Source organism: Vulpes lagopus, chromosome 8 (genome assembly GCF_018345385.1).
Source record: "Vulpes lagopus strain Blue_001 chromosome 8, ASM1834538v1, whole genome shotgun sequence".
Classification (NCBI taxonomy): Eukaryota; Metazoa; Chordata; class Mammalia; order Carnivora; family Canidae; genus Vulpes; species Vulpes lagopus.
The window spans coordinates 5292261-5315007 of record NC_054831.1 but is presented as its reverse complement, the minus strand read 5'-3'; the positions used below and the strand labels follow the sequence as shown (position 1 = coordinate 5315007).

The window sequence follows — 22747 nt, the reverse complement described above, 5'->3', positions numbered from 1 at the left end:
CCTGGGCGAGGCCTCCCTTCCTGAGGGGTAGCATCTCGAGACAGCCATTGTGGCTTGACAGGCCTTGCCTCCCTGCCACCTGTCATCCTACCTGCCGTCTTGGCCGGCACGTCTGGCATTTACCCAGGCACCTGTGGCTACGTGCCCACTTCCCTGTGCCCCGACCCTACCACGCCTGGCCTTTTGCCCCATTGCATAAGTGGGCTGGTATAGAAATAGGGTCAGCAGACTCTCTCTGCAAAACGTCGGACTGCATATATCCGGCCTCGTGTGCTACTCTGTACTGGACACGCGTCCTATAGACAAGACGGAAACAGGTGGGCTCGGCTCTGTTCAACACGACTTACGGACACTGCGATTTGAATTTCGTATAATACTCATGTGACAAAATATTTTTACCCCCCTGCTCCCCGACTCTTTAAAAACATCAAAACATTCTTTGTTCATGGGCGCCGTGCAAAGACAGATGCGCACCAGGTTTGGCCCTGGTAGAGACAAGAATTTATCTGGTTCTACTTTCTACTCTTGTCCTACGCTTTTGGTGGCTTTCGGGGCAGGGGTGGGGCTGAGGGAGCCCCCTAGATCCTGCCACCGGGAGACTCTAGAGATTGGCAGACACAGCGTAGGAGGGATCCTTTGGCTGATGGATCCGTGCATGTCCATCATGGTGGCTTGGATTGATCATTGAAAATTGATCTGTCATCCCACAGCAGCCCCTGAGACGGGCGGGATCATGAGAATTCCTTTTCCCGTTTTGCAGATAGAGTGTAATAGTTTCCTAGGGCTGCCCTAGCAGAGTGCACGCTGGGTGGCTTAAGTCCAGAGGTGTGTCATCTCACAGGTCTAGAGGCCGGAAGTCTAAGATCGAGCGTCGGCGGGGCTGGTTCTCTCTGAGGCTCTGGGGAGCATCTGCTCCGTGTGCATCTCCTGCTCCTTGCTGGCGATCCCTGAGCCCCAATCTCTGCCTGCATCTTCACACGACATCCTTCCCCACGTGTACGTGTGCGCCTCCAGATTTCCCCCTTTTTAAAAAAAAATTTTTTTTTTTTTTAGATTTCCCCCTTTGTAAAGACACCAGTCGAATAGGATCGGGGCCCACCCTAAGGACCTCATTTTAATTCCATTACCTCAGGAAAGACCCCACTTCCTCACGTTCTGGGGTCCTGGGGGCTAGGGCAGGACTCTGACACTTTGTAACTGGGGATCTGGAAAGCCCGGCTGAGTGTCTTGTTGGTCGCTGTCCTGGAGCGGGAAAGTAGGACAAAGCTGTCACCTCTGTCTTCGTATGAATATAGTTACCTGTCTAAATGTCGGGAGCCTCTCCTTAGGATTTATGCACCCAGACTTCCAGGCCTCCTCAAGTAGGGTAAACCCTCCAGAGCTGTGTCTTCAGCTGAGACTATAAGCTGTTAAAACAGCTGGTGACAGATGCGCAGGGGACATTGGGCTGCAGGCAAAGACCCTTGTGTTCAGAGACTCCCAGAGACCACAGCATCGTGCCTTCTCCTAATTGCTCGTTGACAGCTTGGTGGTTCTTGAAGATTTCCCTTAATTTCGTCCAATGACACCACTGATGTTTCTGGAGACAAAAATCAGGGAGTTAGGCATCTTCCAGACTTTGGGACTTGATGCCAACCTTAATGTAATGAGCCTACTTTAAGTCCTGTGGTTTCTTCCGGGGGCCTTGGGGACTGGGGAGCCCACACCGGTGTATGGCCGCTCGCTGGGGACGACAGTGCTTGGCCAAAAGAACACATCTGCTCTCTTCTCAGGGAAGCTGGTCTTTGTACAGTTTTTGGAGATGTGGACCATGGAACTAGGAGGTTGGAGAGGGGCCAGCGGGTTATGTCCACCTAATCCACCCACCCTGGACCTCACCGGTGGGACCATTCACAGCCAGACCCCCTGTCCTCCTTGTACTTGCAACACTGAATTACCAAAGGGTTCGGGCTGTGCGTGCATGTGTGTGTGTGTGTGTGTGTGTGTGTGTGTGTGTGTACGTACCTGCCCAAAGTCCAGCATGGCCATGTCTAAGCTTGTTGGGCAACATTGGGTCATCCCATATTAGGTATGAGGTAGGAGTTGACCCAGTCACCCTCCCCACCCCCATCTGAGGAACCTGCCAGAGATTCACGTCATGAAATAAAAACTCCACCTAAATGATCCTCTGGAAGGAGCGAGTGACAAGCCCCAGAGAGCTTGCAAGGCCCTTTGCGAAAAATGCCAAGTTGACTCAGCCCTAAAGCAACAGTGATACGAGTGTTGTGCTAAGGTCTCCATAAAGGAAACCTGGCAACTTCTTGGAGTTCGGACGAGGTAGCGGTCTGCGCTTTCTCAGCAAACATCTATTTCATGCCCCGGGAGATGGGTTTGGGGAGCCTGGGGTGGGGTGAGCGGCAGCAAGGGTGTAGGAGGTGCTCTTCTAGGGAACTCTGACGTCTCCAGCTCCCCCACCACCTGGCCCGGCGTGAGGGGCCCACGCGGACCAGAGCAAGGGGGAGCACGCCCAGCAGAGGAGAGAGTCCCACCACCCCAGCCGACATTTGGATGGGGGTGGGACGGGGAGAAGGAGGCACCCCAGTTTCACAGAGGCTGGTGTTGTGACTTGGGAAGAGTGACTTTTTACAATCAAAAAGCAAAAAAAAAAAAGAAGTGCGGGCCACACTCACCGCAGAACAGATTAGAAAGAGTAGGGAGATAGTGCAGAGGCAGCAGCCCCACCAGCCCGCTGCTGAGGGGCCACGTCTGCAACACTGTCACCGCCTCCTGCCCCTTTGCAGCCCATTTCCCCCTCTGTACTCGTGACGAGGGCCCTCGGTGACAGCAGCCTCTGGATCACCAGGAGCACCCCGACGGCTGTCCCGGAGTCCCCGAGTCCCCGAGAGACGTGCCCACGATCTCGCGCCCGGTGGACCGCGGCCTCTTGTTTCCTGCGCCTCGAACATCCGGTCTGCAGCCTTTTCTGTCTCCTTTGGGATCTGAGTCTTTTGTCGTGTTCGCGTCTATCTTGTCACGCTGTTGCCTTGTTCCTGGCGTCCGTTGACTTCGATGCAGCTTTTGGCCTCTGCCGGTTGGCGCCGTGCACGTCTCGGAGCCGCGTCCACCCAGACGGTAACTGCGTCCGGGCCGCGTTTTCTCTTTGCTTCGGGATGATTGCCGTCCCGACCTCACGCCTTTCTGTGCATCTGGAGTTCGTTTTACTGTTGAGGCCCCAGGTGGGGGCTGCGGGAGGGGGTACGGGGGGGGGCGGTCAGCGTCCTGAAAACCAGCCAGCGGCCCCGGCGTCCCAGGGACTGATGCTTCACGGTGCTCCTTCCCATCGCATGTGAAGTATTCACGCGGAGGAGGGTCTGTGGTCTGTACGGGGCTGTGTGTCCCCTGGGAGGGGAGGGGGCGGGAGTGTCGCAGGCCGGGTGGCCTTGCCCTCAGGAGGGCATCCAGAAGGCAGTTTCAGCCGCACATTTCACGATGTGAAGGGCCCAGGATGCCCGGAAAGCCCCAGAGCTGCAGATCCTCCTGTCCACACCAGGGGCCGGGATCTGGTGGCCGAGGGGGCGTCACGCGGTGGTGACCTTCAGTCCCCTTCCTCTGTGGTGCCATCCTGGCTTATGGACTCCTTCAGGGGTGTGGCCTCTGTAGTGTCACGTTCCTTAAGTGGGACCCGAACCCCCACCCGAGTCACGGCGTGTGGTGTGCAAGGAGGAAGCCCCACTGCTGGCGGGGAGACTGGAATGTGTGTCTGGGGGTTTAGCTGATAAGATTGTTCTGTTGAACTAAGACTGCTGGTCTCTGCAGCAGAGGTAACAGCAGGTGAGGGAAGACACAGACTTGGGGGAAAAAAATAGTAAAAAAAAAAAAAAAAAGCTTTAGGGGCAGGCTGGGCTGCCCAGGGAGCTGACTGTGACACTGGTCTCTGTGTGAGACACTTATTGGGGTGCATGCTTGGGGCCAGCGCCCTTGGAAGGCCTGGGCAGGCCTCTGAGACCTGCAGGAGCTCCGGATCTAACCTTAACCCTGAAGGCCTGTGGCCCTGCATGTTATCAGCAGGGTGGGGTGGGGACAGTGGCCTGCCTGGGGAGGGAGGGGGGGGAAGGGTTTGGGGAATGGAGAGACGAGCTGGGGACTGACGATCCAGACAGGTCTCCAGGGGGTGGTTCCAGACCCGGGCCCTTCTGCAGGCCTCGCTCCAGCAGCTGGGATGGGAGGTGCATCTGGGGCCGCATCACAGCACCCAGGTCCCCACCTTACTGTGACAACGTGGCTCGGGGCGCGGTTCACTCTAGACGTGGAAGCGGGGAGGCACCCACGTGAGGTGTTGCTGACCGAGGCTCTGAAGCCTATGTTCCCCTTTCTTCTTGCAGCCTCTGCCTTCTGTGGACGGGAGGCCAGGTCCTGGGACTTGCGCTCTGACGTCAGGAAGCCGGTGGCCTGTCGTAGGTAAGCCATGCGGGCTGGGTGTTGGCTTCAGTAGCTGCCCTCGGCCTGTTGCGTGGGGACCGCTGTGTCGTGGCCGATGTGCACAGACCGGAGTGGGGAGATGGACCCCATACGCCTGCACAGTGGCTCAGAAGGGAGGAGTCCCTTCCAGAAGCTTCTTGGCCTCTTAGGGCACTGCAACCATCTCCCTCATGGCTCTGTCTTCATATCCTCGTCAGCTCTCAAATGTCCCCAACTCGGAAAGGTCAGATGGTACCAGTGACTTCCCTTTCTGGTGCCACCAATGGAACATTCTGGCTTTACCCAGAAACCAGACGGGCAGCTTGTTCTGAGCCCCAACTGCCATGGGGCAGAGCCCAGGTTGGCTGTCCCTTTTGTGTTTGCACAAAGGAGTTATTCTTACAACCCGAGGGGTTACGAGCTCCCGAACAATGGCCACCAGTGACGAGGTGCAGGTCGACAAGCTCACCCACCCCGGGGCCCTGGGAGGACGTCTGTCCCGGGAACACAGCAGCAGAACAGACTTTGTGCAGCGGCCCCGAAGAGTGAATGGTGTCCTCCTGGGATGTTGTCGCGGATTTTCTTGGCTGTTCCCCACCCCCCTTTTATGATTGAAGGGCAGTTGACCTACGTTCCGTTGGTTTCGGGTGTACAACCTAGTGACGGGACAAGTCTGTACGTGGCCCCGTGGCCCGGACTTCCCCCACAGGTGAGATCGTAGCGGCTCTTGATTCTTATTCTGACCCCCTTGGTCAGCAATAGAACCCTCACCTCAGTGGGGTCGTCTACACAGCCTTCCTGGGTTGAAAAGCCACACACCTGCATCCTCACTGGGTGAAAGGATCAGATAAAATTAAATGGATCCTCTGCACAGACTGGGTAGAGGAGGGGCAGTTCACGGGGAACAGCTCAGTTGCCCCTTCCTTCCGCATCAAGTTTGAGTAATAACAGCCCTTCAAATAACGTGAGCGGGGCTTGGATTGTTCCAGGCTTCTCTTTAAGTCTCCTGCATCCTCTGTTCCCCTTGACAGACAGATGACTGGGATCCTATTCTGGCTTCTTCCCCTCCCCACCTTTTCTAGTAGGTCTCATTGTTTTCTGGGATCTGCATGAGCTTTAGGATGGAATGTTTGGGATGCCTGCGCCTCTGGCCCTGGGGGCTTTCCATATAGTGATGTGAGGAATTCAGGAGCTCTCTGGTCCCGGGTCACTCCTCCCTGCCCTGCACTGAGGTCTCAGGACTTAAAATACTTCTGTCCTTGCCTTATAAGTACAGCCCCTTGCCCTGAAGGCAAACCCAGCCGAAAGGCATCCAAATTCCTCGCATTCTTTTGGCCTGGCACTGGCCGGAGTGCCAGGGTTTCTGAGATCCACCAGCAGATTGGCGCCTGGTTCCTTTTCTCTAGATAAACTTGATCGACACCAGGGGGTTGTACAACATGACTCGCTGCCCGACCCCCATGTGGTCTCCCCACTGGGTCTGGATTTAGGGCACAGCTTGGCAATGCAGGCCACCCCGTCCCGAGTCAGGCCTGGAGGAGGTTGATGGGGGCGTCTGCCTGGGACGCGTCGCCTGCTCCAGCAGTAACCTGAGCGGTATTTATGTGGCTGGTTTTTTCTGGCACTGAACCAGGGTTGCCGGGGTGGCAAGATGCCTGGGAAGAGGAAGAGGTTGGTGGGACAGGGCCTCCTCTCTGGAGATGAGCCCGAGTGGTGCCCATTGTCTCCATCCCGGTGTAAAGGGCTCCCAGGAGCCGGGGCGGGGGGGGTGGCGGTCCACCCTTTCTTGTTTGGGGGTAGCAGATGTGCCATCAGGCTGAAATCTTATGGACATAGACATGTGTCCTCCAGTGCTTAAAGAAATCGTCCACTGACTGTGGCAAAAAAAGAGATCTCGTCTCGACACATGTGACATGTGGCCAGTTTTTGTGGCCCCCCCCCCGGCCCGACCAAGAACATAAATGCAGTTTTCTCTGTGCATCCTTAATAGTCAAGATCTGATTTATCTCAAGTTCACTGTGAGGTGGGTGAGGCTTCCCAGGGTTTCAACGTGTGCGTCCCAAGTTGTGCTGGTGCCTGATTTTGTGATTTGCATGTACTTCCAGCAAATTCTGGGTTAGAGCGTCCACGTTAGTGACCTCCTTGTTACCACCACCAGAAATAGTTTATTAAAACACCTGAAAAAAAAATAAAAAAACACCTGCTTTAAGGCCGCTGCTAAAAACATTAAAAACGGACCACGTGAGGCAGCTGGAAGGAGCCCTGAGTCTTCCTCTCAGCTTGAAGACCAGTGCGAGTGACTGGGTGAGCGGCAAATACCAGCGCTCGGGCCTGCAGCTCCTCGGGGAGTGTGCCAGCCAAGGCCACAGCCCGGGTCCTCCTCCCTAGGGGAGGCCGAGGCTCCTTCCCACAGTTTTGCCACTGCCAGGGGAGGAAGCTTCTGTCCTGCCCATTTCACAGAGAAGAGGTGAGGCTCCAGGGAGCACCTCATTCAAGTTCAGGGCGTTATTTCTAAGAAGAGTCACGGGGAAGTAGAGAATCCCCGTCCTGGAGCCCACGTTGGATGCCCAAAGCCACCACCTCTGCTGGTTTCCCACTTTTCAGCACCCCAGAAGGATACCCTGTACCCGTGAGGCAATTATTCCCAGGGCCCCTGCGCCCGTCCCCCAGGCAACTACGGAGCGGTGACTTTTGAGGATGGAACTGGCCCCTGGGCTGTACGTGGGACGTGGGGAGATCCTGCTTGCGGATGTCCCCGACTCCGGGCAGCTCAGTCCAGCATCCCTCATGGCATGACCCCCAGGCCTGCTTGCACCGTCACTGGCCAGATGACCCAGAGGTTCCAAGTCTGCACCTGCTGAGGCCTGCGTGGATGCCCCCGGGGGCAAGGTCTGACCTCACATCGTCCCAGGGTCACCCAGTAGCCGACAGAGGGCAGCCCCCCAGCCAGGCGTCGAACCTGAGACGTTGCCCGGCCTCTTTGAAAACCTCTGCCTGAAAATATCTGCCATCAGCGCCACCTCATTAAGCGGCGAGTGCAGTTGACTGTGAGCGAGGTCACGGGGCAGCTACGTGGAGCCTGGGGAATGCGGACAGGTGACAAGGCCCGGCTCGCCCGGGCGGGCGCTGAGCTGCCCTGGCCATGGGGGCTGCGTTCTCGGAGGCCCCGTGTGTCAGCCTCGTCCCCTATCCCCCCCATCCCTGCCATGTGTCAGCCTCGTCCTCCATCTCCCCCCCATCCCCCCCATGTGTCAGCCTCGTCCCCTATCCCCCCCATCCCCCCATGTGTCAGCACCCCCCCCACCTGCCCTCCTCAGCTGCCCTCAAGCAGGGAGGGCTTAGGGACAGATGAGAAATTTTTGACATACTTGAGGGTTTGGAGATAAAAGTGTGAGTGAAGGGAGCCTCCACCAATTGTTTATTTCAAGCGCCTCCCAGCCTCTTGCTGAAACCGGCTCCGTCTACAAAGAGCTCCCCGGGTCTAATCAGAAAGCCCCAATTTGCCTATCTCTCCGCCTGGATCTTTCCCCATTATTTAACGCCGATGGGGCCTTGGGAAGGGCAGAGCGATTGTATTTTATTCTTGGGTCAGAAAAGTGTGCAAAGAGCTTAGCCCTTTGGTCTTTTCTAAGTGTGGACGAATTTCGAGTCCATGAGCGTATTTTGCATAAATTAATTTCCCTGGACCTCAGTTTCCTTGTCTGTAAAAACGGCACCCGTGTCTAGAAAGTTCTTAAAGATCCATAGGAATTAAATAGGCTCTCGGATCTCGCTCAAGAGAAAGTGAAGTGATTGGAAGGATCCAGACTGAGCACAGCAGGTCCCAGAGGACCTGAGAACCAGGATTTTATTTTATTTTATTTTATTTTATTTTATTTTATTTTATTTTATTTTATTTGTTTGTTTGTTTATTTATTTATTTATTTATTTATTTATTTATTTATTTATTTATTTATTTTTAAAGATTTCATTCATGAGAGACACCGAAAGAGAGGCAGAGACACAGGCAGAGGGAGAAGCAGGCTCCCTGGGGGAGCCCGATGCGGGACTCCGTCCTGGGACCCCGGGGTCACACCCTGAGCCGAAGGCAGACGCTCAACCGCTGAGCCACCCAGGCGTCCAGAGAACCAGGATTTGAGCAGTGCAGCTGCTTTTCAAGAATTGCACGTCCCAGTCTCCTCCTCCACCCGCCCCCCTCCACACACACACCTATGCACCTGGCCCAGGAATGGCTGCCAGCCAACGCGTAGCAGTCCTTTGTGGGACTTGCCCCCCACAAGGGGGTGAGTGAGGTGACCCTCACCCCTGCCACAGCTGAAAGTTCACTTTTGCATTTCCTGGGCTCCCAGCACTCAGAGGCGGCTGGGGCCAGGTTACCCTTTTGAGCCCCGTCCTCTGGGGTTGGGTCAGCAGGTGGGCTGTGGATTGGCTCCCCTGGAGGGGTGTCCATTGCTGATCTAGGGCTGCGGGGGTGTCCTGGAGCCAGGCCGTGACAGCTGATGGTACTGTCTGGTACTCCCGGGCACCGAGCTGGTGACCTGCATTCATCCTCACCTGGGCTTGTGTGCAGCTTCCTTCCCTCCCCTCCTCCCTCCGCCCCTCCTTCCTTGGGAATTTGGTACCTCCCCATCATTTTGGGGGCCATTTAGTGTCTCTGGAAATTCCTTCTCATGTTTCTTGATTGAGGGCCCCCTGAGCATCAGCATCAATCCTCTGAACATGTGGATGATGTGGTCAGGAGGACGGCCCTCCACTGACGTTCGGTTCGTGCCATATGCCAAGCACCCTGCCTTCCCCACCTCACGTCGTCCTGGGGGGTCCCAAAGGTCAGAAGACGGATTAACATGCCCCGTTGGCCAGAGTGAATAACTTGGGGCCCCTCTTTCCAAGAGGTGAGCAGCTGCCTGCGAGATGGCTGCGTGGAGGGACCAGCCTGCGTCTTCCCGGTGCACTCCGGCCGTGTTTTGTAGGGTGCCAGGCTGAGAAGCTCCCACTTGTGATGCACCCAGAACCCTGTTTCCATTCTATCAAGAGAGGCAAAGCTTTGCACTGGGCAGAAGGAGAAGCAGAGACTTAAAAAGCCAGCATGTGTCCAAGCTCAGCGTCTTCCCAAGGTCACAGCGTCTTCCCAAGGTCACAGCATCTTCCCATCACAACCTGGCCATCATCTGTCCCTGAAGGTCAGGGGGCTGCCCCCTCGGCTGTCCACCCCGGTGAGAGCCTGCCGTGCTCCGCACCTTTGTGGTGTGCTTGTCGCCCTGGCTGCTTGTGAACAGGGAGCCCACACCCCCACCCCCATCCACCCCTGGGCTGCCCTGGACTCTGCTCGGTAAACACAACTTGATCCTTTTTCCTTTTGTCCTTGTCGTCACCATAAATACTATTTACCGTCCCTCTTCCCCGTAGGAGCTGGAATGTGCAGCCCTCTCTCTGCCTTCGGTTGTGGGCGAAATTAATGGTCATTGATTGATGCCTTAGGTTGGCCGGGGTGTCCTCGGATCGTGTCCACCCTCTGTGTGGCACCTTGTCCTGCCGAACGTCATTTTTTTTGTCAAGAACGAGCAGGTGTAGTTACCCAGGAGCCCGGGGCCTCCTAGCAAGGTCCTCCTGGAGGGTCCCAGCAGAACGTCACAGGTGCGGGTGGTTTTCTGCAAAGAAAATGTAGCTCTTACTGCATCTCTCAGAGTATCTGCACCCTCCCAGGAGGCGGTAGCTCCTGACTGGGAAGAAGGCCCGAGACAGGCTTGCAAATAAGTGGGCGGTAAGAGCAGCGGGGTAGGGCCCAACGGGGGCACCGAATGTCGCCCGGGGGTGCAGTGCTCAGCTGAAACCCACGTAGAACTGGACAGGAACCAGTAAAATCTCTTCTTTCCATGTCCTTCTCATAGATTCTTTGGCTTTTTGTGAAACCCAGAGGTCGTTTGCCCGTTGACAGAATGAGGGAGCCTTGGCTTCTGGAAACTTTTTAGATTTTAGTTGAACTTGGGCTTACTGCACGCCCAAGGCGCTCCACGGGTGGTCAGTGGGAACCCAGCACCCAGGCCAAGGCGCGGCGTCCACATTACCTAACAGGCCGTCCCCGGGGCCCCCCGAGTTGTTCAGGCCACACGGTGTTGAGGTCTCGAAGCCTCGAAGCGGCGTAGTTCTTGAAGCTGCTTTCAGAGGAGGCTGGCTTTTTAACGGAGGGTGCCTGAGGTTCTGGGGCCCGGGGCAGATCCCGGAGAGAAATGTCCTCGCGCAGCGTTTGAAGAGCTCCTCTCCGTAGCTTCGTGTTCTGTCTAAATTTGGCGCAGCGCTTTACAGTTTGCAAGTGCTCTCGGGAGATTTGTCCTTGATCTTCTCGGGGAGAGGTGGGGCGAGCCAGCCCTTAGTCGCCAACTTCATGGCTCAGGGGAGGGAGCTTGGGGCCTCGGAGAAGCCGAAGAGTGATCAAAGCCAGGTCAGACAAAGTTCTGACCCCAGTACCCCCACGCAGGGGCCCCCAGCAGGCCATCTGGGGTCGGATGGTGCCGGGCTGAACAGGGTTCTAGAATCGTCCCATCAGTAGAAGTGACCCAAGCGTAGCAGAGTCCACTGGCGCCTGGTTGGACCTGACAGAGATGTTGCTCACCAGGCCCCACCTGCCTTGGATCCCTTGACCTCAGAGGGATTCGGCGGAGGGGCTTGAGGATCCAGCCTCCGCCGGCCCACGTATTCGTCGCGGGCAGGTGTGGGTAGAGGTCACCAGGAATCCGTCCGCCCACCTTGGGATGCCAGGTTACGGTGGAAACTCCTCTGGGTACCACACGTGAGCAGGCATCAGGGTGAATGTGAACGAGCGTGGGGGTGGCCCGGCCCGTGGCGGGGAGGGGCGGGCGGCAGGAGCCAGCAGCACCCCGACTTGGCAGCTCCCCAGTGAGCCCGGGCCAGCGGGCCCCCTATGGTGTCTCCCGGCCCCGGCCTGGCCCGCAGGTGCTGGCTCAGGCCGGGCTGAGATCCTACAGACCCAGCCCTGGTTGCCTGCCGGGAGGCACACGGTGAGCAGTAAGCGCACCCCAGGGTTGCACACGGGGGTGGGCGGGGGGATGCAGCAGCTAGGTGTCGCTTTAGAGGGTTGGACAAGGACCCTCTTGGGGGAGAACCTGTCAGAGTGCCTCACAGCCGTGCAGCCCCCACCAGGCGGCCCTCGGTGGTGCCTCAGTTTGCTCCTCCATAAAATGGGAACGAGAAGCTGCAGTTGCACGTGGGTGGCGCCTTCACAGTTATGCTTGTGCTCCCACGCTGTGCACAAGTGCGCTGTTGCCTCGGGCCCAACCCGCGGGGACGGTGACCTGGGCTGGAGCCGGGAGGCGTTGAGCGTCTGCGTCCAGGGGGCTCCAGGGCCGGTGCACCCTGTCCTCCCTCGGCTTGCCTGGGGTAGCGCCCAGTCTGTTCTGGTTTTGCTTAGGGAGCTGGAGTTGGGTCTTTAGAGCCCTAAAAAGTGCCCAGGGTGGTCCCACCCCGACCCTCCCCTGGGTGCCCTGCTGCAGCAGGAGTGCCTGCCCGGGGCCCTCGGTCCCTGCCTCTGACCAGCACTGCCTCCCTCCTCCTCCCCCTTCCTTCCTCCCTCCTGCTCACTCATCCCTCCCTCCTCCTCCCTCCCTCCTCCTCCCTCCTCCTTCCCCTTCCTTCCTCCCTCCTTCTCCCCCATCCCTCCCTCCTGCTCACCCATCCCTCCCTCCTCCTCACCCTTCCTCCCTCCCTCCTCCTCACCCTTCCTCCCTCCCTCCTGCTCACCCATCCCTCCTGCTCACAGCTTCTTCCATGGGCTTCTTCCATCGCCCCCTCTTCCTCCGACTCCTCCTCTCCTTTCCCTGACTGCACATAGGTCCCTTTGGTCCTCTAGGGGTTCACTCCTGCTTGTACCTGAAGTACAGCGTGTACCAGCTTTTTAGTGAAGGTGTCTCTTCCCGACTCCTCACTGTGCCCCGTAACACAGCCCGTTAGCCCAGCCGGGATTCCGATGGGCACGATTTAAAGTGTCCCCGATTCCGTGATATTTAGTAGATTCACGACGTTGTGCAACCACCACCACCTCTATCTGGTTCCAGAGCATTTTACCCAAAAAAAGAGACCTGTGGGCAGTCCCTTGACGCCCCTCCGTGCCTCCGGCTGCCGCGACCCCTGTGCTGCCCTCCGGGGTGGCCCGTCCTGGAACCCTGCCATGTGTGACTTCTGTGACGGTCGTCTCCCACTTACCGTGATGTTCTCAGGGGTCACATGTGGCGTGGGTCAGAATTTCCTCCTCCGTATGGAGAGGACGACTCCGTTGTGTGGCTAGACCACGTGGCGCTGGCCGCTCCTCTGTTCCCGGACACTGGACCGTGTCTGCCTCTTGGCGACAACCCACCGGATGTTGCTGTTCCAACTAAATTCTACGAGCTGTCTTCTCTGGTCTCCCAGTTCTCGGGGGGGACCCCTGGCTTTGGGCTCCAGCTCCCCCCAGCCCCCTGGCCAGTCCCTAGTATTTATAAAACCTCCAAGAGCCAGGATGGACCCAGTTGCGTCTTTATTAACATTCCCTAAGATGATGCTGATCGGAGCCTACCGGCCCCTCTGGCTGGACTCTTGAGTGACAGCTCAGCCTGTCCCCACCCAGTGAGACCCCAGGGCCGGCCCAGGACCCTGCGCTCCGCAGACCCTACTGCCCGACCTGGCCGTCCGCTGCCGTTGTCGGCTGCCTGTGTCCACGCGTGTCCTGACCCCACCTCTTGGAGGACCGGAGAGAAGCAGCAGGTGTGGACCGAACCCTTGCTGACAACCAGGTTTTGCAGGTTTAACACACATCTCACTGGCCGAACAGGAAGGGAGAAGGGGGAGCCAGGGCCTGTTGGCTTTCGGAACGATGTGCCACTCGGGGTCCCCGAGCGTCTGAGCACTTAGCTTCCGGTAAGCAGCCGCACTCGGCATCCTAGGGGTGCATCCCGGTGTCCGGGGGCTTTGCCCCCTGGGTGGGCGGGGAGCAGGCAAGGCCCCTGCAGCCGTCCAGCTCTCCCCAGCCTGGCTCCAGGCACCGATCCCATCCCGGGCTGGCCCGAGTGGGGAGGCGAGGATGCTGCCTGCCCTGGACTGGGTGGCGCTGGGCAGGTGACGCAGGTACAGATGGAAACGGGACAGCAGGTAGGCCACGTGGCCCTGGACTTGGCCTCCTTTGTCTTGTCCTGCTTCGTGCCAGCAGCGATTTTTCCTTCTCTTCTCTTTCCTCTCCCCTCCTCTCCCCTCCCCTCCTCTCCCCTCCCCTCCTCTCCCCTCCTCCCTTCTCCTCTCCTGTCCTCCCCCTTCCTCTCCCCTCCTGTCCCCTCCTCTCTTCTCCTCTCCTGTCCTCCCCCTCCTCTCCCCACCTCTCTCCTCCTCTCCCCTCCTCCCCTCCCCCCCCCCCCCCCCCCCCCGTCCCCTCCCCTGCCGTCCGGTCCTCTCCTCTCCTCCTTTGGAGATGCTGTGTCCACAGAAATCTCGGAAGGGCTCCTTGCTGCTCTAGGCAGTATCCTGACATTCTCAGGTTTGGGTAAAGAATAGATCAATCAGAAATCTGCGGAGCAGCATTTTTATGGGAAATGACGTGTATTCCTTTTCATTTTTAACGGATTTTTAAGTGTGATACAGAAAGGAACCTGTGGGATGAAGGCAGCCAGTCCTGTAGGATCCTCAGGACCAGTGGTCTCTGTTTCCAAGCTCACCTCCCTCCACTTTGCCCCCTGGGGCTGTCAGCCTGGATTCCTGCTCAGCCAGTGCACAGACCTCCGAGGACGGGTGGGCCGGTCTGTGCTGCCCGAGGCGTCCAGGGCCACCTCTCCATCCTGCGACTGTGCCCAGGGGCCCAGAGAAAGGGCAGAGACGGAAGTAGTGGGGGAGGGCTCTGGGCAGGTGCAGTGTCGACGGCAAGTGGCCTGTGTGCTACCAAGGTGAAGGCGAAGGCTCGGGGTACCACGCACACCTGCGTGACCTGGGACGAGTTGCTGGTCCGAATCAGTTTCATCATCTCTACTCATCGAACCTGCTTGGGAAATTTAAATTAGTTGTTAAAGCACTGGGCACAGGGCCTGACCAGAGATACAGCCCTCCCAGTTAGAGCTGACGTGAGCTCTGCTTTTCTGGGCACGGGGTGAAGCCATACCTAAGAAATCACGTGTTGGGGCGGCCAGGCGAGGGTGGAGGTCCAGCTGAGACGAGGGGATGCCTGAAGGAAGGCCAGAGGCAGGGCAAGGAGGGGGAGCTGGCCAGGGAGCGGGTGCAGTCCAGAGCAGCAGCCAGTGAAGTATGGCCCTGGGACGGGGTACACCAAACCCTGCGTGCACCCTGGTTTTGTAAAGGTTTGGGGACCCTGCCGCGCCCACTTGCTTGGTGTCTGCGCGGTCTCAGCCTTTCAAGGCACAGTTGAGCCCACCAAGCTTGGAAACCTCACCACCTGGCCCTTGACGGCGGTGCTGGCACAAGGACGCGTGGCTGGGCCCAGAGGCATGACCGGTGGTCGCAGCTGGGCTCGGGGCTGCTGTGGGCATCCAGGGGCAGAGGCCTGCGATGCTGCCAGCCGGCCCACGATCCGCGGAGCAGCCTCGCCGCAAAAATGGCCAGGCCCCAAGTGGCCGTGGTGCCGAGCTTGAGAAACACTGCTTTCCAGAAACAGTTTTCTGTTCCAACTGGGGAATCGGCTGGTTTGGAGGGAGGAGGAGTCTAGGATGGGTGATTTCTGGGCGGTGCCCGTTGCCAGGATGGGGATGCGGGGGTGCGGGGTGGGCCCACTGGGTGGGGGGAGGTGAGCGTCTGCCTTCGGCTCAGGGCATGATCCCGGGGTCCTGGGATCGAGTCCCCCATCGGGCTCCCTGCATGGAGCCTGCTTCTCCCTCTGCCTGTGTCTCTGCCTCTCTCTGCGTGTGTCGCTCATGAATAAATAAATAAAATTTTTTTTGAAAAAATGAGAATAAAAAAAATAGGAGCAGCGACCTGAGCATCCTGTTAGCTGTGCCACAGCAGCACAGCATTGGGGATCCCGTTCTGGTCACCAGGGGCTGGGCTGCTGTTTGCCCAGTGGGACAGGTGGAGAGGCAGCTCGTGTTCTTGGAATTGTCTAAAAATGAGCTGATCCCTCCGGTCCTTGTGCTCAGCTCATGCCGGCCTCGGGAGGAGGGCATCAGGCTCCCACCCTGGGCCCTGGAACCCCCGGTGCTGCCTCTCGGGAGCTGGACCAGTTGCTTAGCTTCTCTGAACCTCAGTTTCCCGACTGTACAGTGGAGGCAGTAGTCGTCTGTCCGAGGAACGCGTACACGGAAAGCCCCTAGGAGAGTGCCTGACACACGCGCAGGGTCCGCCGTGTGTGTGCCACTTCCCAGGGCCGTGGAACGGTGACCAAGGACTGCACGGCCTAAAACAACAGAAATCCACTCTCCCAGCCTGGAGGCTGCGGGGCCGCCGTCCCGGGGAAGAACCCATCCTTGCCTCGTCCACGTTTTCCCCCCAGTCTTCCCGGTCGGCGGCCGGGGGCTGGGTCTCCGATCTGTCCCCGTCTTCACTTGGCCATCTTCCCTGTGTGTGTCCGGGTCTCTACATCCAGATTTCCCTCCTGGGCTTGGATCTAGGGCCCACCCCAATCCAGAAAAACCTCATTTTAACTTGCCGACATCTGCCAAGAGCCTGTTTCCACATGTCAAGTTCACGGACATTGGGAGTCCGGCCGGATTTAGTGGATCTTTCCAGGGGAGACCTCCCGGCTGCCGACGGTGGCTGTGGGTGTGCTGTCACCTGCGTCACGGCTTCTGCTGTAGCTCACGTCCTTGTCCTCAGCACTTCGGTGAGCTGGCTCGGAGCAGGAAGGGTCTGGCCTCTCGCTGTGCATTTGCAGCCGCTGCCCTGGAACGTGGCAGGTCTCCATACCTACGCAGTTGACTTAGGGAAGACTCCCCCTCCGAGAACCTCCGTTGTTTCCAGAACAGCAGTCTGGGCCGGACAGACCTCAGGAAGGCTGTGAACATAAGTCTGGCTTTGAAAGGGCAAACACGGCATTTACATCGGCGTGGGTGGAACTGGAGGGTATTGCACGCCGAGCGAAATAAGTCTGAGAAGGACCGTTATGAGGGGAAGCTCCATGGGAAGTCACCAGAGAGGGAGACAAACCATGAGAGACTCAGCTCTAGGAAGAAACGGAGGGTCACTCGAGGGGAGGTGGGTGGGAGACGGGGTCACTGGGAGGGTGGGCATTAGGGAGACAGGGATGTGATGAGCACTGGGGGTTATAGGCAACTGATGGATTAGGAACACTGATGATGTACCATGTGTTGGCTGATTGAATTTAAAGAAAAAAAAAGGGGTGTCTTATTTTGGAGAGGCAGCCACGGTCCTGGACGGTGAGCCTGGGACCACCCATGGGCCCTCCGCTGGTTCCTGTATCTACCGAGGGACGGTTTCCGTGAGCCGGGCACTGCAGGGGCTGCCGAAGGACACCGTCCTTGCCGGCCCAGGGTGACAGCCTGGCGGGAGAGACACGCAATTAAATATAGTCACAGTCCAGGGATTAGGTCCTATTGTAGGGGAGCCACGGGCGCCAGGGCTGGTGACCGCAGAGGGGGCGGTGACTCAGAGCGACGCCTCCTGGCTTAAGGAGCCGGGCCAGCCCCTGGCAGCTGCTCGGAGCCCCCCGAGGGACACCCGGCCGAAGGAGACAGCAAGGACGGTGACCGGGACGGGAACGTTCCCCGGCCTCTGCAGACGGGTCCCGAGCTGTCCCCTGCATCGCAGCATGTGCCCTGTGGTGGGTGACCCAGTTAGGTCGTCAGAAGGGGCTCCCGTTTGCACCGGTTGAGAAGGTGCCAGCTAGGAGCGGGCTCCCCAAAGTTCCTCCTGCGGGAGCTGCAGGAGAAACCAGAGCTCCCTGTCAGGTCTCACCTACTATATTCTCACCTAAATGCTACAGGAGGGTGACCCCGCTCCTCCAGGAACGTGGGCTCTTGCTTTTACCCCCTGTGGGTGCAAGGCCGGGCCTGCTGGACCCAGGAGCCCACGCGGCTGCTCGGACAGGAGCCAACCTGAGGCCTCCCCCTACCTGCATGGACAAGGCGCACTAGGGTCCTTCAGAAGTCACGTCCACCAGGAACCTCGAAACGTGAACTTAGTTGGAAGCAGGGTCTCCGTTCAGTTACGCCGAGGGCCTGTGGGAGTGGAGGAGGCCCCGACCCCGCGAGTGGTGTCCTTCGAAGGCAGCCGTGTGAAGTCGGGGAAGAAGGCCGTGTGGAGCACAAGCACCCACCAGCCGCGGAGAGACAGGGATTGCCCGTGACCCCACAAGCTGAGAGGGGGGCCTGGAAAGAATCTTCCCTAGAGCTTTTGGGAGGACGTGGCCCCGTGACGCCTTGCCTTCAGGCTGCCAGCGTCCAGGATGGGAGAGGGCAGCGCCTTCGTTTAAAGCCGCCCTGTTTGTGGTGATTGTTCTAGACGCACCCACCGTGTCCCAGCCTCGCCGAGCCCAGGGTGGTGCCGCCCACGGGACAGCGTGGGCCGTGTGGGGTGTGGGGTGCTAACCGTGCTGGCCAGGTAAGCCCCTGTCTGAGGTTAGGGAGCCTTCACCCCTCAACCTGGACCGCTGCCCTTGATGGATGTGGCAAGTCGGGCCGGGCTCGGGCCATCAGCCGCAGGTGAGTCTAGGTGATACCGGAGGACCCTGTCGACTGCAGGGGAACTCTCCTGGCATGGGAGGTGCCATGCTGGGGCTTAGCTCCCTCTGAAGGAGCCCCAGGCTGGGCCCCGGAGCCCCGTGTCCTCAGCCCAGCTCTGCGTGTGATTAGTTAGTGACTTTGGGCAAAGCTCCGTGTTTCTGCTCTCGTTGCTTCCTCATATGCTGGTCTTGTACCCACACGTGTGGGTAGGTCCTAGGCGCGTGAGCTTGGACACATGCTTCCACCTGCGTGATGCGCTCCCATCAGGCTGTATTCTCGTCCCCGGGGAAGCTTCACCCCCCACCTCACCCCCCACCACCACCAATCCCACCTTCCCCCCTCAACCGCTCTTCTGGTCTCTGGAGGTCCATTTCACCTGCTCTTGCACGTCATGTGACGTGTGTCCTCTCTTGTGCTTGGCTTCTGTCCCCCCACGATGCCTGTGGGGTTCCTCTGTGCTGTTGCATGGATGAGCATTTCCTGTCAGTGGTACCACCGTTCGTGCATCCTCCTGTTGGTGGACACAAGGGTCGTCCCCAGTTTGGGGCTATTATGAATAAAACCAGCACAGACACCCTTGTACGCACCTCCTTATGGACAGACCCATCCTTTCTCTTGGGCGTGTGTGCCAGGGGGTGGAACTGCCCCACGTGGTGCACGTGAAGTGTTCCAGAGGGGTGGCTCTGCCTCATGCTTCCAGTGCGTGGATCTTTTTTTTTTTTTTAATTTTATTTATTCATGAGAGACACACAGAGAGAGGCAGAGACACAGGCAGAGGGAGAAGCAGGCTCCCTCCTGGGACCCCAATGCGGGACTCAATCCCAGGATCCCAGGATCGCACCCTGAGCCCAAGGCAGATGTCCAACCACTGAGCCACCCAGGTGCCCCCAGTCAGGTGGCTCTTAAGTGGTTCCTCCCTCCGTGGTGGGAGTGGGAGGCACTGGGCAGGTGGGCGAGTGGGTGGGACCCGACTCTTCCTGCAGGCCCGTCCGTGTGCCCCCTTCCCACCTTCAAGGAGATCTGAATTTCTTCGTATTTACCTCGCCTTTGCTCTGGGTTTCTGCAGAGCCCTGAAGAGCGGGTTCTGCTTCTCAAAATGAAAGGCTTGTGTGCTGCTGGGCCCTCCGGGCCCCGTGATACACAGTTTTCCCACCTGCTTGATTGTGTGTTTTCTACAGTGTGGTTCGGCTCACACTCACACCCTGGGAAGTGTGGCTCGCGCTGTTCTGCAGGCAGATGGCAGGCTCATCTGAGCACCGCAGTCACCACCCCAGGAGAGGGGCCTGGGGTTCCCGAGGCCACTTGGGCTGCTCCGCGGGGGCCCGCCGTGTCCCTTAGCTCTCAGGACACACACCGATCTTTTCAAGACAGGGTCACAGAGCTCACGTCACCTGGGCGGTCGGGGTCTGCGGCCCCTGGGGGGACCAGTCGTTTCAAGAGTCCTTCTGTGTGTGTCTTGTGCAAAACTGCAAAAGAAATCCCCCTCCAAGAGTTGAGGGTGGCGGGTGTGTAGACTCAGGGCCAGTGTCTAACACCGGGAAGGTGCTGCTTTTGGGTGCCTTTGTGATGGGGGGGGGGTCTGGGGGGAGGTGGTCAGTGACAGCAGAGCAGCTTGGGAGGCATTGCTTGAAGGGTTTGGCCATCAGAGGCAGGGGGGAGAGCCTTCCAGACAAGGGAAGCAGCACGCCCCATGGAGGATCAGAGGGTAGACTGAGGCAGGCAGGGCCAGTCATGAGAACTGTCACACTTGGGGGATGGTGCGGATGGAGGATGGTATCTTGGGGTTGAACTAGTGAGGATTTTTCCCAGTAATGAGGCCGTGCAGGTGGTGGCGGGGTTAGAGGGTGCTGGAGAGGAGCCGGGTTCTTACAGGTCGAGTTTGTTTCCGTCTCGGGGAGGCCAGGCGGGGGCCCTGCAGCCTGCCATTTGCAGTCAAGGGGAAGGGAATGGGATCGGGGCTCTACGGAGGGACTGCAGGCGATTCTTTGGCCGGTGGCAGTAGGCCTGGGCTGTGCGGTGATCCTGTCCTGTCCGTGCATCAGGGTTTTGTGAGAGCCCTGACCCGTCTCTGGATTGGGACATATTGTCCCAACGCCTCCAGAGGTGCCTGTCATCAGCATCAGGGTGGAGAAGCTGCTGCGGGGAGCCCTTGGAGGCACAGGCGCATGGGTATGGCGCGATGCCTCTGGTTCTTAGTGGGGAGATGCCAGGGATGCGTCCTCCAGGGCACGCGACTAGGATGATCCCGTCCAGGGGTTCACGTGCCAGGAGGGGGACCCCGACCCAGGGTGCAGAGGTGGGTAGCATTATCCCCGTTTTATAGAAAGGAGCTGGAGGCAGGGGCACCGCTGATTAAACGGGAGGTCATCCAAGGTGAGGGAGTGGTGAGTAAATGATGTTTCCGAGTGGAAATGCAGAGAGTTTGTGGTTTGTGGTTTGTGGGAGACCATGAATCGAGTCCCCGGTACAGAGCGGTTGGGGGGACCCAACCCACGTGTCTGCACTCTGCAGGGAAGACGGTGAGGGACGGTGGTCATTGAGCGCCTGCCGTGTGCTCATCTGGCAGGGCAGGGGACAGAGGCTCAGAGAGGCTAAGTAACTGGGCCCGGAGCGCGCAGCGAGAGCTGGCCTTTACACTCAGGTCGGCCCCAGGGCCCCGTGCCGTGGCCCCAGTGCAGTCCCCACCGTGGTCCGAGGGGGGAGGAGGAAGACACGAGTGATCACCTAATGGTGCAGCTGCAGCACGTGTGCAAGAGCGAGCAAGGGCCCCGTGGGCTGGTGCATGGCGTGGGGCTGGAGGCAGGTTGCTGAGCGTGCAGACGGCAGCCTTGCTCCGAGAGAGGGGGGAGGGGGGCCCCGCTGGCGTGCCAGGCCGCAGAGAGGGGCCTCCGCGGGGAGGCGAGGGCCCATCCCCTCACCAGAACAGCAGATGTTCCCGGAGAGCCCTTTCTTCCCTGGTCTTTTTCCAGAATCACTGTTTCTTGATGCATCAGTGAAGGCGAGCTCCAGTTTGGGCCAGAAGACATTGAAGCCCTAAATGCCGAGTCGGGGGGGCCTCGGCTCCCAGCAGCTGCTGGAAGTTTCTGTCTGGGCTTTTGCCTGTGCGTTTGACCTCAGCCACCGTGAGCCCCTGGGGTGTTGATTCGTATTCCTGAATGTTGTGTCAGGTGGTGTGGACGGCTCCAGCCTGCTCAGGCCCACCTGGAGGCACCTGACACTGGCCACCAGCTCCAGAGGTGGCGCCCTGGGTGACAAGAGGAGCCACCATTCTATCCGTCCTCCCATTTCTGCCTTCGCCTCCTATTTTCGAAGGGTCCGAGCATGTTCTCCGTTAACCCCGATGCCCAGGCACCTCCAGCTTCCTAGTGAGAGCAGCTCGTTGCAAAGCCCCAGTTACTTGGACGCCACTAGGAAAAGCCTTTGCAAGGGCCCTGAGGTGACTTGGCAAGAATTTTATAGGAACGCTCAGGATGTACAAGTCCAGCTACCCATGCGTCACCTGCCAGCATCAGACTCCTTCAGGAGTGTGAGATGAGCGGCCATCAGTGCTGGCCTGGTGGTTTGGGAGCCTAGGATGGAATGTTCCAGAAGTGTGGAAACAAGGTCACACTTTTCAGTAGCGGCCGTGGCTCTCTGTGTTGGGAGCCTGACTTTTGTGTCTTGGCGTTCCAGTCTTAATGAGACGTGCCGGATCGAGAGACACACACACACACGGAGGAGAGGCACGCCGGGTGTGTGTATTTTCCTGGGGCCGCCGTAACAAAGTATTAACAACCCGAGCGGCCGAAAAGAATAGAAATTCGCTCTCATGGTTCCGGACGCCGCAAGTCCGAGATCTTGGTTGTCTACAGGCTGGTTCCCTCTGGGGCTGTGAGGGGGAAGCTGTTGCAGGCCTCTCTCCTTGGCGTGTGGACGGACGGCCACCTCCTCTTGTGTCCTTATGTGATCTCCCTCTGTGTCCAAATTTGCCCTTTTTATAAGGACACCAGCCATAGTGGACGAGCCCCACCCACCCACACCCACCCACCACCCACCCAATCACTTCATCCGACCTCGATCATCCACGAAGATCCTATTTCCAAATAAGGTCATATTTGCAGGTAGGAGAGGTGGGTCCATCTCAAGGGGGCCCTCGCTCAGTGCAACCTCTTTACAGGGGGTATTAGAAAAATGGGGACATATCGATAGGGCTTCACGGTGTCATCCCCTCCCTGGCCTGGTGGCATTTAGGTTTTTGTCAAAAGGTGCTTATTGCTGTGCACGACTGGCGGTGTCCTCCCCAAGCCTGAACTCCCTGCTGGGCCTCCGGTAGCTCCAGCCGGGGAAGTAAGGTGCATGGAGCACTGTCAAACCGTCACTCTGCGGAACCCGGGGTTAGAGCAGCGGAGGTAGACCTCAGGAAGCCGTTAGTGGCTGATAGACAAAGGATCCCAGCTCCTTTAATAAAGCACCTGTGAACCCAACTAGATGCAATTCTTTGCCGCGGCAAAATCTCAGCGTTCCGGACCACAGTGGTGCAGTTGGGAAGCAGCGAGGCCGTGTTAAAAAAAAAAGAAAAAAAAAAGAAAAAAAAAGATGTGTTTTGCACAAACTCAGAGCACTTGCTGTGCAAACACGGGGCTTGTGTGGGCGCTGGGTCATGGTAACAG

The 22747-nt window shown here is 58.4% G+C and overlaps 1 protein-coding gene across 3 annotated transcripts in view; it reads left to right on the top strand.

Annotated features, from left to right (window-relative positions):
• The window catches only part of SH3BP4 (SH3 domain binding protein 4), an 80938-nt gene that overhangs the window by 32196 nt on the left and 25995 nt on the right, over positions 1-22747 (top strand). For all 3 annotated transcript variants that reach the window (XM_041766916.1, XM_041766917.1, XM_041766918.1), the window contains one exon: positions 4362-4437. The gene's annotated coding sequence lies outside the window, so the exon portion shown is untranslated. The remainder of the gene's footprint in view (positions 1-4361; positions 4438-22747) is intronic.